A 15,906-nucleotide genomic window follows, 5' to 3' on the forward strand; every position below is an offset into this window, starting at 1 on the left:
TTTAGTGTCTTGAATACCTACTGAGTCGCTTCCAGTGATGATGATATCATCAACATACACTAGAATGATTACTATACCTTTGGTGCTTGGTAATGTGAATAGGGTGTGATCAGCCTCAGACTTACGAAACCCTTTGTCAAGTAGAGTGGTGCTTAGCTTTTGGTACCATGCCCTTGGAGATTTTTTCAAGCCATAGATCGCTTTGTTGAGCTTTAAGACCTTTCCCGGACCAATGGTGTCTTCTAAGCCCGGTGGTGGCCGCATATACACTTTGTCTTCAAGTTCTCCTTGCAAGAAGGCGTTCTTCACATCCATTTGCCAAAGTTCGCAATCGAGGTTGATGGCGAGTGAAAGCACAACTCTAACAGTGTGAAGTTTAGCCACCGGAGCGAACGTATCAAGATAGTCCTCCCTATACGTTTGCGTGAAACCTCGAGCAACCAGGCGTGCTTTATAGCATTCGATCTCCCCATTGCTCTTATATTTGATAGTGAAGATATACCGAGAGGTGACAGCCTTCTTGCCCTTGGGTAAGTCAGATTCGTCCCATGTATGGTTTTGAACCATCGCCATGTTCTCGGCATCGACCGCTTCTCACCACACCTTGTGATGCTTAGCCTCATCATAGTTCCTTGGGATCCAATTTTCATCAATATGACCAAGGAAGACTTGATGATCCTTAGGAAAATGAGCAAGGGAGCACACGGCTTGAATAGGGTGTGCAACGGCCATGTTGTTGTAGTAGACCGGATTGTGCTGCGAGGCAATACGTTGGCTGCGTCGCAATGGTGTTACAGGCGTTGGCTACGTCTTAGTGGAATGACCTCTTCATGATCAATGTCCTCAGGATCATCTTCTTCAACTTCGTCGTCATGGGATTCAATGGTTTCTCCCAGATGATCCTCATCGTCAAGAGTCTCCGAGTGAGTCTCTTCATGATTTAATTGATCCGTCAGAGCAGGTTGAGTGTTGGATTCCCTGGAGCTGCTTTCTATAGGTGGCTCAGTGGGTGTTGGAGGTGTTGACCCGGAAGATTCGTTGATGACCCGATCATTTTCGATGCCTAGCTGCTCAGGGATCATTCGGAGGTTTCGTGTCCGATCGGATGGAGAGGTTGATAGATCGCGAAGTTCGTCCCAATTTTTCTCATCATAGAACCCTTGTGACTCCACGAACTTGACATCACGCGATACTAGAACTCTCCTCGTTTCCGGCTCATAACACTTATACCCTTTTTGAGTTGTAGAGTAGCCGATAAACATGGTTTTAGTACTTTTAGCATCAATCTTGTCTCGGAGTTCACCTGGTCTCAACACATAGCACACACAACCAAACACTCGTAAGTGATCAAAGGTAGGTTTTTCATTGTTCAATACCTCAAATGGGGATAAGTCGTTGAGAATCTTTGTTGGTGTGCGGTTGATAAGATAACAAGCTCCGAGTACGGCATCTCCCCAAAATCGTTTTGGAACCCTTGTGTGGAACATATAGACTTTGCTACCTCCATGAGATGCCTATTCTTCCTCTCAGCCACTCCATTTTGTTGTGGTGTGTATGGACAACTAGTTGGGTGAAGAATTCCATGTTTGGCTAGATATTGTTTAAAGGCATGACTTGTGTACTCTCCACCATTATCTGATCTCAAAATTTTAATCTTGGCATGATAGTGGTTAGCAACATAATTTTGAAAGTTAGTAAAAGCCTCAAGAACTCTATCCTTAGAAGGAAGCAAAGTTAGCCAAGTATATTTTGATTTTTCATCAATAAAAGTCACAAAATACTTTTGATTTTCTCTAGATAAACAAGGAGATGTCCAAACATCAGAATGAACTAAATCAAAACATTTCTCATAAATAGTAGTAGATTTAGGAAAAACAGCCTAGCAATGTTTACCAAGAATACAAGCCTCACACTCATCATTTTTAAAAGAAATATTAGGAAACATTAAAGTTAAAGCTTTAGTGTGAGGATGTCCTAGCCTAGCATGTATGATAGAATCATTAGGTTTAACAACAACCGAATTAAAACAAGATGCAGAAGAAGAAGATAAATTCAAGTCCTCAAGCACATAGAGATCATCCTTGGAACCTCCTTGGCCAAGAACCTTACTTGTCTCAATATCCTGAAAATGAACCTTGTTAGGACCAAATATTGCATAACAATTTAAATCAGTAGTGGCTCTCTTAACCGAAAGTAAGTTAGATGTAAAATTTGGCATATAAAAGGCTTTAGTTTCTTTATCAAATAATTTCAAATTCCCAATGCCTTTAACTGGTACTTTCTCACCATTAGCTATCACCACATCACCATTAGCCGGTTTAATATCACTAATTAGCCTAGAATCACTAATCATGTGATGAGATGCACCAGAATCAACAATGAGAGGTTTAATTTTGTTTGAAGCAAGAAAGGTTTTACCGGAGGCCTCCTTGAGGGCTTTGATGAGGGCGTCAAGGTCCGACTTCCTCACCAGCTCCAAAGACGCTGCTAACGCCGCTCCATTCCCCTCAAGAACATGGCCACTTGGTGTCGAAGTTGTCGCCTCTCCTACCATGTTTGCTTGGTGAACTCTCGGTCCACCTCAGCTTGTTCCTCCACGGTTTATGCGGAGGTGAGGATGGAGAATCCAACAGCAGCTCTTGAAGTGGCCAACCTTCTTGCAATGCTCACATACCGGTGGGTTCTTGTCATTCGGTTTGTAGTGGCCTCGGTTTGCGGAGGCCACCTCTGCCTTATTGGCGGTCACTAGCTCCCCCTTGCCTCCAAATAGCCCCATGGAACCATGTTCCTTTTGAATTTGGTTGCAAACATCGTCGAGGCTGGGGAGCTTGTCAGATCACAAGATATGCTTGATAAGGTCATTGTAGGAGGGGTTCAAGGTCAAGAGTAGGCCAAACACCTTATCTTGTTCACGCCTCTCGTTCTAGATGACCGGATCTATGGTCGCCGGCTGGAGCATGTCTAGTTCAGCCCAAAGGGACCTAAACTTCCCAAAATGCTTGGTAAACTCCATGTCTTCTTGGTTGAGATTGTTGATAGCCCTCTTAATCTCGAAAATTTGGTTCACATTGGTAACATTCCCAAAGACATTCTTAAGGGTGTTCCACAAGTCTTTTGCTGTCTCGTAATAGGAGTTAGCTTCAAGGATAGGAGCGTCTAGGGAGTTTTGAATGATGGCTAGAACTCCTTGATCTTCTTGAAACCACTTGTTCTTTTCATCCGTGACAAGATCCTTGCCGTCTTTGGTGGTCTCGCCACTTGGAGCTTCGCTCGTTTCAACATGGGACCAAAGTCCTCGGCCACATAGGGCTGTCTTCGTGGTTCTAGCCCACAGTAAGTAGTTCTCTCCCTTGAGAGTAACTGGAACAATAAGAGTGTTGGTGTTTTCCATGGTAGACTCATTGGTTTAAGTGTTTATCCAACGGGTAAAAGAAAAAGAGATTTTAAGAACAAAGAAGTTTGAGAACAAAGAGAGATGATGCGGAAGATTGTGGTGGTGATGGAGTCAAGAAACAGGAACAATCTGCTCTGATACCATGTACGAATTGAAGAAGAATGAGTTTAAGGTAACCAAGGAAGTGTAAAAGAGTATGAAAACGTGTGGAGTGTGAAGAGAGAGAGAGAAGTGTAAACGATTGTGAGAGAGAATTGGAGAAAGAGATATTTTCTCTTCTTACGTCATTAGGAACATAGTTACAATCTAATTATAGACATCTACACACAAGAATATTCTCTTAATATAATCTACACATTTACAAATGGTGATAGTGACATCTCCTTAACTATACATGTGACTTCTCCCACTTGTGCAACTCGTCCAACGGCTCCAAGGAGGAAGGTTCTCGAAGACTAGAAGACTTGTGATCGTTGGAGGCTTTCCTTGGTTGACCGGACTTGGTATTCTCGTTGGTTGTACGGACGGGCCACTTGTTTTGATGGTACGGACGTCCATACGGTCGTACGGACGGTGGTGTGCTACTTCATAAAACATACCAACAATAGAAAACCAACATATCATCAATACAATAGCATTCCTAACCATTCTAGCCAAGGTTCCAACAACACAAGTACTAAAAACCAACATCACAAAAACCGAGACCCTAGATCATCCTCCTACGTCACATACCTGCACACCACAAACAACAATTGAGATGCGTAAGTAATATCACAAATACTTAGTGAGGCAATCCTCCCATCTACTGGGCTATACATACAAGAAACTGAGAAAACAATGTTTAACAAATAACAAACACACACAAACAAAACAGTTAAAACAGACGTCAACCGCTGCTGACAGGAATTGGTGTCGACTGACACTACCTCAGTGTCGATCGACACTCCTCACTTGGTGTCGACCGACACCTACTTGGGGTCGATAGACACCAACTCTGCAACTCGTTTGCACAAAGCCAAAAGTCGAAGATCCGCTTCCCAAGAATAAAACACAAACAGCCACAAAACAAGCAAAACAAAGGATTCTCAGGCTTAGATCAGCCATGGTCATGCACTCACCTCTTTTGCAGGAAGTTTCTGACCCAAAGTGACGAATCCAACACCTTAGAAAGCTTCCCCTTCGTTCCTAGCACCAGATCTCCACTCCACAAGAACAGATCTCACTAAAACAGCTTAGAATCTCCAAATCCCCTCAAGAACACTCTCTCTTCTCTCTTTTCTCTTTATAACGGCCAAAGCAACCTCTTCCCACGACCTAGGTCAAGTTTTCCCTTAAATACATCGGTTATGAGCTTTAATCGAATCAAACCAAACCAAAACAACGAATTAAAACAACCCTGTTGTACCAAAATTGATAGTGTCAATCGACACTCCCCTTGGTGTTGATTGTCACCCACTCCCAAAACTCACAATTTAGCTCGCGGACGTCCTCCAATCTGCAAAACACCACTACTCGACCGCAAAACTCACCCAACCACCGTCGTAACGGTTTGCACCACCCAACCATCCGGTCTACAGCAACCAAGACACCACTGGTCCACACCAACCTGACCCCATTGGTAATTCCATCTCGACCTCAACGGTCAACACCATCCTCACCCCACTGGTCTGCACAATCCTGACCCCACTAGTCCACACAATACTAACCCCACTGGTCCACACAATCCTAACCCCGCTGTTCCACACAATCCTAACCCCACCGGTCCACACAATCCTGACCCCGCCGGTCAACACAATCCTGACCCCACCGGTCAACAAAGTCCTAATCCCACCGGTCAACACTAATCCCCGGGATTAACCACCATCAACCCCGACATCCACATTCGGTCTCTATGCTCATCCACACATACTAGACATTATTTGCTCTCAACTCCTCCACTCTCAGGTCAAAACCCTTGAGCCATACTGATCTCACTCTCAAAACACCGTCCTCGAGTCATACTGTCTCACTCTTGGGTCGTCACCCTCGAGATCTCGGTACCAGGGGAACCACCATCCTCTCAAGGGAACCACCATCCCCTCAGGAGAACCACCATCCCCCAGGAGACCCACCATCTCCTCAGCCGCTCTCAGGGCCCACCACCCCTCAAGCTATCGGTATACAGGGGAACCACCATCTCCTTAGGAGAACCACCATCTCCTTATGAGTTGTTCAGAACCCACCAATCCTAGAGCAAACAAGTCTTGATGTCTCTAAGCACTTCTCGACAATTCCATGGTCCATGTAAGACAACACAATGTCATACTAACCTTCATATACTTCTTTCCAAATACCACCATGACCACCACCCGGTCACACTGGAACATCCTACCCTCAAGGTAGTTTCCATACACTTTCCAAAAATAGCAAAGTTCTAACTCCCATAAAAACTTTCCTTTCTTTAGAAACTTTCTATTTATAGAAACTTTCCATTTATAGAACCCTTCTATTTATGGAAACTTCCCATTTATAGAATTCCTGAGCTATTTCATTTCCACATGACACACGAGTCAAAACTTCCATAATAGAAACTCATCTTAATAAAACCTCAAATTGCAACAATCGTTCGTGGTATCCAAAATAATGAAAAACAGAACAACTTAAAAAAATAAAAACAAGCTCCAGATCTGCTACTCGGTCCTCCCGTTGTCCAAGTCGTATAAACTCACGGTGTTCCTCCTGTTTGCGCTCCCGGCTGTACCCCTGGTTGAGCTACCGCCACCGCCGACGGCTGTAACTTAGGACAGCGAGGCTTTACATGCCCTACCTCCATACAGTGAAAGCACACTCGAAGATCCCTCTGCGGCCCATCCTGGACCACCCTGGCTCACCCCTGAAGTGCCCTCCAATTTCCTCTTTTGTCCCAGATTCGGTTGAGTCTCACTCGTCTGAACTGCTGGACTAACCGCCACTTCTTGTGCCCGGATATCCTCCTCAATCCCTGCTGTAGTTTCAACCAACTCTACACGCGTGACATAACTCTGTCCTCTACAATGAATCCTCAGATCCTCACGAAGAGCCCTCAGGAACCTCCTAACCTGAGCCTCCTCAGACTCCATCACCCGACCCCCATATGACAGAAGTCGACTGAACTCTAAGTCCAGCTCCCGCACTGACCGAGTCCCTTGAGATAACTGCATGAACTGCACCTCCAACCAGTCTAATGCCTCCCTAGGAATATACGTGCGGTTGAACTCCTCCACAAAGTCAGCCCAAGTCATCTCCCTCTACACTCTGCTAGTAACCACTGATCTCCACCACAACTGAGCATCACCAATAAAGTTGTGGACCCCTATGTCCATCCAAAACTCCTCAGGACATTGGAGAGTCTGGAAGTTATGTTCCACACTTGTCCTCCACGCAGCTGTGGCAGTAGGATCCATACCATCTGAAAACCGCGAAGTATAAATGTTATGCATCTCCCTCATCATAGACACATAACAAGCATGAGCTCTCACATCTGCAGCCACTAGCTGCTGCTCCTCCGCCACTGCCACCAATGGTGGCACTACCTGAACCTGAGCTGGACCCACTTCCGGTATCCGCTCCAACAGCTGTGTCAACAAGCCTGCCAGATCAACACATCCTACAGGGGCTCCACCTGGTGGGATTCCCACACCTATAACCCCAGTACCACCGGCCATTTGAGCACCGAAATCGCCCACACTGAACCCCTCGGCGCCTACGGTCCTATCAGTACCCCCACCGGCCACACTCATGTACCCCTCTTGGAAGTCCTGCGAGTCGCCAACACTCTTAGCTATCACACTCTGCTCAATAGACTCACTAACTACTGGAACTCTGCCCCTACCACGACCACGACCGCGTCCACGTCCAGCAACAGATCCACCCTTAACCATCTGCACTACCTAGAACAGAAAGCTAAGCACACAATTCAAAACCGCACAACACACACCTTACCAACAATACAGAACCAACATATCACCAATACAATAACATTCCTAACCATTCTATTCAAGGTTCCAACAACACAAACACTAAAAACCAACATCACAAAAACCGAGACCCTAGATCACCCTCCTCCTCATCGCCATGATTCCACGTCACATACCTGCACATCTCAAACAAAAATTGAGATGTGTAAGTATTATCACAAATACTTAGTGAGGCAATCCTTCCATCTACTGGGCTATACACACAAGCAACTGAGAAACCAATGTTTAACAAATAACAAACACACACAAACTAACTAGGAAAAACATACGTCAGCCGCTGCTGACCGGAGTTGGTGTTGATCGACACTGAGCCTCACTTGGTGTCGACCGACACCTACTTGGTGTCGATCGACACCGACTCTGCAACTCGTTTGCACAAATCCGAAAATCAAAAATCCGGTTCCCAAATCCTCTTAATCATCCGAAACTCATCCAAAACAAGGATTCTCAGGCTTAGATCAGCCATGGTCATGAGGATTCTCAATAATACAACACAAACAGCCACAAAACAAGCAAAAAAAAGGATTCTCAGGCTTAGATCAGCCATGGTCATGAGCTCACCTCTTTTGCAGGAATTTCTTACCCAAACTGACGAATCCAACACCTTAGAAAGCTTCCCCTTCGTTCCTAGCACCAGATCTCCACTCCACAGGAACAGATCTCACCAAAACAACTTAGAATCTTTAAATCCCCTCTAGAACACTCTTCCCACGGCCAAAGAAACCTCTTCCCACGACCTAGGTCTAGTGTTCCCTCCCTTGGTCAGATTGTAAAGACTTTGCTGAAAATGCAGGAAACAGACATGATATCTAACTTAGAGTTGCATCATCTTGTTTGTTCTCAAGTAATACCAATCAAAACGTCAACTAATATACCTGCTGAATTGGTCTATACCAATGGGAGCTTTCATTTTCGGCACATCCACATTTGTAGGTGTATGGAGTTGCCAATGTACGACACATTGTGGCGACATACCCTAAAACAGAACAAAATAGTTTAAGAAGAGAATATTAGCATAATTAACATGGATACCATAAAACATAAACACATATTTGGTTTATTTGATAAGGTAAGATTGCAAAAGATGAGAATCTAACCTGATGTTTAACAGAGCATTTTTCAAAAAATACATGATCAGCCAGTTTATCATAAATAACTCAAATTTTTAAGGCCTCATATATATCACAACTTCGGATGGTGGTGTGAGAGTGTGATTGAGTTTGTCTCTAGGCACGGTTTACCTCCTGAATGAAAATGTCACAAGCTTTAGCCAAAAGAACAGGACTATTCCAGCTGACCATCTGAAAAAATAAATTTATTTTACTAAACAATTTTGTTTTTCTAATAAAATCAATAAAACGATATATTTTTATCTGTCACCCCTATTTCATGATTAGTTGTGTTTGCTCGAGTAATTAACTATACACTTAACCGCAAGGTGGTATATACGGGGTCCAATCCACAAGGACCAATGGTACACTAAAGATTTGCGAGAGTCGTAAATAGCTAAAGCGGACGAATGTTTGTTTGTTTAGTTTTCAAGTTTGTAAATAAAAATGCAAAGAAATAAAATCGATTAACTTATAAGATTAAAACATTGGGCCATAGGGTATTTCAGAGATCAATAACTAATGAGAAAATAAAATATGGAATTCAATAATTAAGAACCGTTCTAGAACATGAACACGAGAATAGACTAACCCTCTTTCAAGGCATTAGAAACTAAACTTGACTATTAGTTTGCTAAAGTTTCATTTGCAACCTCCTAGCCAAATTTGCACTACAATCAAGTTCATTAAGTTCACAATGCGTCCGAACATCAACTTTCGAAGGCTAGAAATACATTGCTCAATTCACACTCATTCAGACATTCTATCGAACACTTGTGATGCATAGAAAAACCTAGAGTCTAAAACAACGTGATCAGTCCTATTTTAGCATTAAGATCATGTGAATCAAAGAACCTAAGGATTAAGAACTCCAAATAACAATTAAAACATCAATTCATTGAATCTCCTATTGGAACCCTAAAACTCAATTGGAGAACTACTCACACATAGCAAAAGAGAAAACAAAATTCATAGATGAAGAAAACATGATTAGAATGCAGAAATAATAAGAAAGGGTTTAGAAATCTTCTCCAAATTGTCAGTGAGGATGAATCTCTAGAATCCCAAAAGATTGGCTTACAAAAAGTCTCAGGTTGCAGAAAGAAAAGCATAGAATAAAACTTAGGGTTTTCCTCCTAGCAAATAAAAGGTATTTATATAGTTCTCCAAATAAGGTAAAAATGGTAACGGCCTAGTCAAAACATTTCTCTGCCAGGCAGATTTTTCAAGTAGACGGGTTTTAACGTGAAACTTGCCGGCTAAGATTATGTTTCTTAGCCAGGCGAGTTTCTTAGATAGGCGGGTTTTGACGTGAGACTTGTCGGTTCAGACTTTGCTTCTCAGCCAGACGGGTTCCTCAGATAGGCGTGTTTTAACGTGAAAGTTGTCGGGTTAGACTTCGTTACTTAGCCAGGCGGATTCCTCTTGTAGGCGGGTTTTTACATGAACCAACATCCATCTCATATGCTTGTTTGCATCCAGAATTGCTCATTTTTCTTCCATTTTCCTCCAAAGTGTTCTAAAACCTATAAAGACTCGATAAATAACTAAAAGACTCCAAAACACACTTTGACTCAATAAACAGTATAAAATAAGAAAGAAAAAAGACTCAAAACCGATAAAAACACCATATATCAACTTCCCCGACTTAGATATTTGCTTGCCCTCAAGCAAAACAAATACCTTTGCCAAGGAAAGAGGTTTGAAAACGCGAAAACTCACATATTCTTCTGGGATCATGCTATCAAACAAGTGCCTACAAACCACTATCACAAAGCTTATATCAAACCGTACTAAATTGTACTTTGCCATGACTGTAACTTCATAAATCCTTAGATCACAAAGACTTTCAGACTCAGGTAACTTAACCTTTTAATATTCATTAGTAAATGCGTGCACTCTCACAAAAGGGATATCGAACACATTATGGTCTAGGTGTAAGTACAATTTCAAGGTGGCTCAAGTGTTTAAGGTTTCCAGCAATGCGAACGGATGCAAATCATTATGCAAAATCAGAGTGAGACACATACCAATTGGGAGGTACACAACTTCCCTCTAACTCAGATCAAACCAACCAACGCAAAACCCCAAACAAATCATCATTTTTGTAGATGCTTTTGATAAATAAATAAGAGTAGTCTGACTTTTCCGGTTCCATTCTTACTCCTTTCCCATTTTTTTTTTCTTTCTCAGTTTTTTTGTTCTTTTTCTTTTCTTTTTCTATATGGGGGAGTGGAACCGGTTCTCGTCTCACAAAATTGCATCAAAAGAACTAAATCATGGGAACTCAACACATGCGTATTAAAATAACCATACAACCACAAAAACTCAATATCAATCACCCAAACAAACTACAATGACAATACTAACTAGAGGAAAGCTATGTCGGTCAGTTTACTCCGTAGTTTTTGCACATAAATGCACATGATGATAATGACCAAGAATGTGAGTGGTATGAAGCAAGGATATGGGTAAAGGTGTGGTAATAGACTAAAAACGAGTCTTGCCATTCATAAATTACAAAGTGGTAAAAATGGTGTAAACTAAACTCTGAATGTATGATCCATTACATGATTCTCAACCCCCTAAGTGAGATATAATAAGTCCATATTAAGTCCGAATAAGAAAGGCCAAGCTCAAATCATCCAAATTTCAAAGCGACAGGAATTATTGAAGTGATCAAGTCATGATTTTTTCTAAACTTCCAAGTCATCTTTAAACTATGCTAAATGGTCCCAAGGCAATGAATCAAGCATGGTGCAATTCCCTAAGAAAAGCTCATAATTCTCAACCAGCATTTTCACTCAGTAAAACACACTTTTGACTCGATAAAACAAACTGACTAACTCAAAAGAAATCAACAAACAAAAGAAAAACAACCAAAGCAAACAAGACTAGTAGACATATGACACCTTCCCCCATACTCGCTTCACACCGTCTCAGTGTGAAAACAAATCCAATAAAAGATGTCCAACATACTCAAAAGAAATTTAAAAGAAAATTAAATAGTAAAATAGAGAAATATCTGGTGGATTTCCTCCCACAAAGCACTTGTTTTGGGTCTTTAGCTTGACTGCTCAACTCAAAGTGTTAATCATAAGAATCAAAAGGTTGAGCCAATGGACCTTTAGTCCTTCTCCTGTTACCGCAAAAAACAATAGGCTCCAAGTAACACATAATCATCCATAATAAGGAGACAAAATAACCATCAACCAAATTTACTACAAATGTAGCATATATATTGAAATGTTCAGTAATGGTTGGATGCTCTTGAGAATCAAATGAATTTAGAGGAAAAATAAAGTCAATTTCAGGTTTAAACGAGGTTTTAACAAAATAATCAACTTCATCCCCATTAATCTCATACATCAAAATATTCTCATCCAGAAAATCAACCTCAAGATCTTCACTCTCATACAAAATTTTATCAATATCAAGCACAACTCCTAGGTAAGTTTCTTCAAGAAGAGAACTAGATATTTCAGGCATTGAAAACTTAAACTCGAGATTATGAGAATTCAAAGCACATTGATATTCAATATCAAAACATATTTCATGTTAATCCTTAGCAAGTTTTGCTGCTCTTAAAGTATCTAGTTGTTGGGTCTCACATATCAAATCATAACATTCATCAACGATCATGAGAGTATGTAAAATAGATGTCACATCTTCAATGCAAGGCATGAGAAAATCCTCAAAATCATGAGTGCCAAGAGTTGAAACGCATGTACCTTCTATTTCGCTTGGTGGAACCCAATATATTACCTTTTCAAGATCATGGGCTTCTTGTTCTTCAAGGGATGTAAGTTCCCTTCCTTCACATGCTGCCTGAAATGATAAGAGGTTCAACTGGATCAAAACTGCTAAATCACTCCTTACTAGTGTAGGATATTCCTGGTGAAGTTCATCTAACTTCACTTTCTGTTCCGGTGTAAGAACACTCTCATCAAATGGTGGCTCCACATAAAGCTCCTCCTCTTCTTCTTGTAGTCTATCATTGGATTCCATGGCCATCACCTCCTTTATACTGCGCATCATTTTTTTATTTTTATTTTCTTATATACACCTAAAACACGAAAAAAAAAAGATAAAATATTTGTTAGCAACAGAAATTAAAATGCTCTAGACTATAAACTAATCCTAAATATCTAGGTGACGCAATTGGTCCCTGGAAACGGCGCCAACTTGATTGCTTGAGTAATTACCCGATACACTTAACCGCAAGGCAGTATATATGGGATCCACAATGACCAATGGTACACTAAAGATTTGCGAGAGTCGTAAATATCTAAAGCGGATGAATGTTTGTTTGTTTAGTTTTCAAGTTTGTCAATAAAAATTCAAAGAAATAAAATCGATTAACTTATAAGATTAAAACATTGGGCCATAGGGTATTTCAAAGATAAATTACTAATGAGAAAATGACATATGAAGTTCAATAATTAAGAACCGTTCTAGAACAAGAAAACAAGAATAGACTAACCCTCTTTCAAGGCATTAGAAACTAAACTTGACTATTAGTTTGCTAAACTTTCATTTGCAACATCGTAGCCAAATTTGCATTACAATCAAGTTCATTAAGTTCACAATGCGTCCTAACATCAACTTTCGCAGGCTAGAAATATATTGCTCAATTCACACTCATTCAGACATTATATCGAACACTTGTGATGCATAGAAAAACCTAGAGTCTAAAACAAGGTAATCAGTCCTATTTTAGCATTAAGATCATGTGAATCAAAGAACCTAAGGATTAAGAACTCCAAATAACAATTAAAACATCAATTCATTGAATATCCTAGTTGGAACCCTAAACCCCAATCGGAGAACTACACACACATAACAAAAGAGAAAACAAAAATCATAGATGAAGAAAACATGATTATATTGCAGAAATAATAAGAAAGGGTTTAGAAATCTTCTCCAAATTGTCAGTGAGGATGAATCTCTAGAATCCCAAAAGAGTGACTTACAAAAAGTATTAGGTTGCAGAAAGAAAAGCCTAGAATAAAACTTAGGGCTTTTCTCCCAGCAAATAAAAAGTATTTATATAGTTCTCCAAATAAGGTAAAAAAGGTAACGGCCTTGTCAAAACATTTCTCAGCCAGGCAGGTTTTTCAAGTAGGCGGGTTTTGACATGAAAATTGTCGGCTCAGATTATGTTTCTTAGCCAGGCGAGTTCCTCAGATAGGCGGGTTTTGACGTGAAACTTGCCGGTTCAGACTTTGCATCTCAGCCATGCGGGTTCCTCAGATAGGCATGTTTTAACGTGAAAGTTTTCGGGTTAGACTTCGTTGCTTAGCCAGGCGGATTCCTCTGGTAGGCGGGTTTTCACGTGAACCAACATCCATCTCATAGCTTGTTTGCATCCAGTATTGCTTATTTTTCTTCCATTTTCCTCCAAAGTGTTCTAAAACCTATAAAGACTCGATAAAAAAACTAAAAGACTCCAAAAACACACTTTGACTCAATAAAAAGTGTATAATAAGAAAGAAAACAAAGACTCAAAACCGATAAAAACACCATAGATCAACTTGAACAGTAAAATTACTAACAATAACATTATCTAAATTTAACAAGAGATTTTTTTATCAGAATGGAAATTTTGAAAAACTCCAAGCACAATCAACAAAAATCATAGGATTATCGAAAAAGACAATATATGTGGATTTCATAACTCGTTTGATCCTCGTCTGAGATAAATCAACCTTTTCCTGTAACCATGTTTACACCAAAATAACTCAGAGAGTTTGGATAAGGGTAAGCGGGAAAATATATTTGAGATCTAATTATTTTATATAAATATGTTTTTTCTGTGATGATGCTCCTAGCAATACTAAAATGAATTACCTGTGGAATTCTGGTAAGCCCAAAACATCTCCAAATCTTGTTTTAGAATATCTCTCTTCCAAACAAAAAAAAATGTTACAATTTTAGTGTAGACCATCATACCAAAATGTTGAATACATGAGAGAAAAGATTTCAAGCAAAAACAAGGAAAAATGATAATGAATTTACCTCCCGGTTCGGAGGACAAGAAGACCTTTTTTGATCAACTCTTTTCCTTCCGCTATGCATAGAAGGCTTGCCATATTCTATCATCATGCAAGATTCTTGAATAGAATGATTTGGAATCACAGTTGATGTTGCAATGACTGGTCTCACCATGTTATATTTCAAAACAGATAATCAAAAACAATGAAGATGATGAAGAGAGCTTTTGTGAAAAGCACCTATATATATCGACCTAGAGCCATAACAAATAATAATTATCATTTAAAACACAATCAATATAACTTTATTCACTACCTAAATGAGAGTCCTAAAGAGGGAAAACAATTAATTATGAAACTAATATTTTCAAAATTGGATTATGTATGCTTGTTTGGGCTTATGAGGTTTGAATAAGAAAATCAGTCGCGAACCTTTTCCGTGAAGGTCATGCACCATGACAATTGGTCATCATGATTTTTCTATGTGGTGCGTGATTTTCATAGAATACTTTCTTGACTAGTTATTCCATATACAAGCGATACAAGCTTAAAGAGCTATACATTTACCAAAGTTGTAGAATTAATGTTTCAATGAGTTTTTTTCCCTCCTTAAGATTCTTAAACAAGTATTGAATCTAGTTATATTAGAATTCTCTTAAATGATAATTACTGTTTGTTATGGCTCTAGCTCGATATATATATATGTGCTTTCCACATAAGCTCTCTTCATTATCTTCATTGTTTTCGATTATCTGTTTTTGGAATATGACATGGTGAGACCGGTCATTGCAACCTCAACTGTATTTCCAAACTAATATGTGCAAAAATCTTGCATGATAATGGAATATGGAGAGTCTTCTGTGCATAGCGGAAATAAAATAGTTGATTAAAGAAAGTTTTCTTGTCCTGCGAACTGGGAGGTAAATTCATCATTTTTTTGCCCTTGTTTTCGCTTGAAAACTTTTATCTTTTCTCATATATTCAACCTTTTGGTGAGACTGTCTACACTAAAATTGTAACACATTCAAAATGTTCAAATGAATCACAAGCCAACAGCTTACGTTAATTCTAATGATGACATGTGTTTGCTCAGATTTTCTCACTCCACTAGAGAGAAACTAAACAAATGAACTAAGAGTGACATGTACACGATAAACAAAAGTAAAATCAATTTAGAACCATTTGATACCTTGTATAAGAAAAATAATTAATATTAAATTCTTTAACCCAAAAAATTGTTGAACACATTCCTCAGATTGGCTATGTAGATCAAACTAAAAAATCAAAACCTTCTCAGAACAAAAAAAAAATCAACCACTAAAAAATCAAATCCTTCTCAGAACAAAAAAAAAAAAAATCTTCTTCCAAAGCTAACACTACCTAAGAGAATGTTGTTATTTTAATACCTGATAAAG

Source organism: Camelina sativa, unplaced genomic scaffold, assembly GCF_000633955.1.
Source record: "Camelina sativa cultivar DH55 unplaced genomic scaffold, Cs unpScaffold00487, whole genome shotgun sequence".
Lineage (NCBI taxonomy): Eukaryota > Viridiplantae > Streptophyta > Magnoliopsida > Brassicales > Brassicaceae > Camelina > Camelina sativa.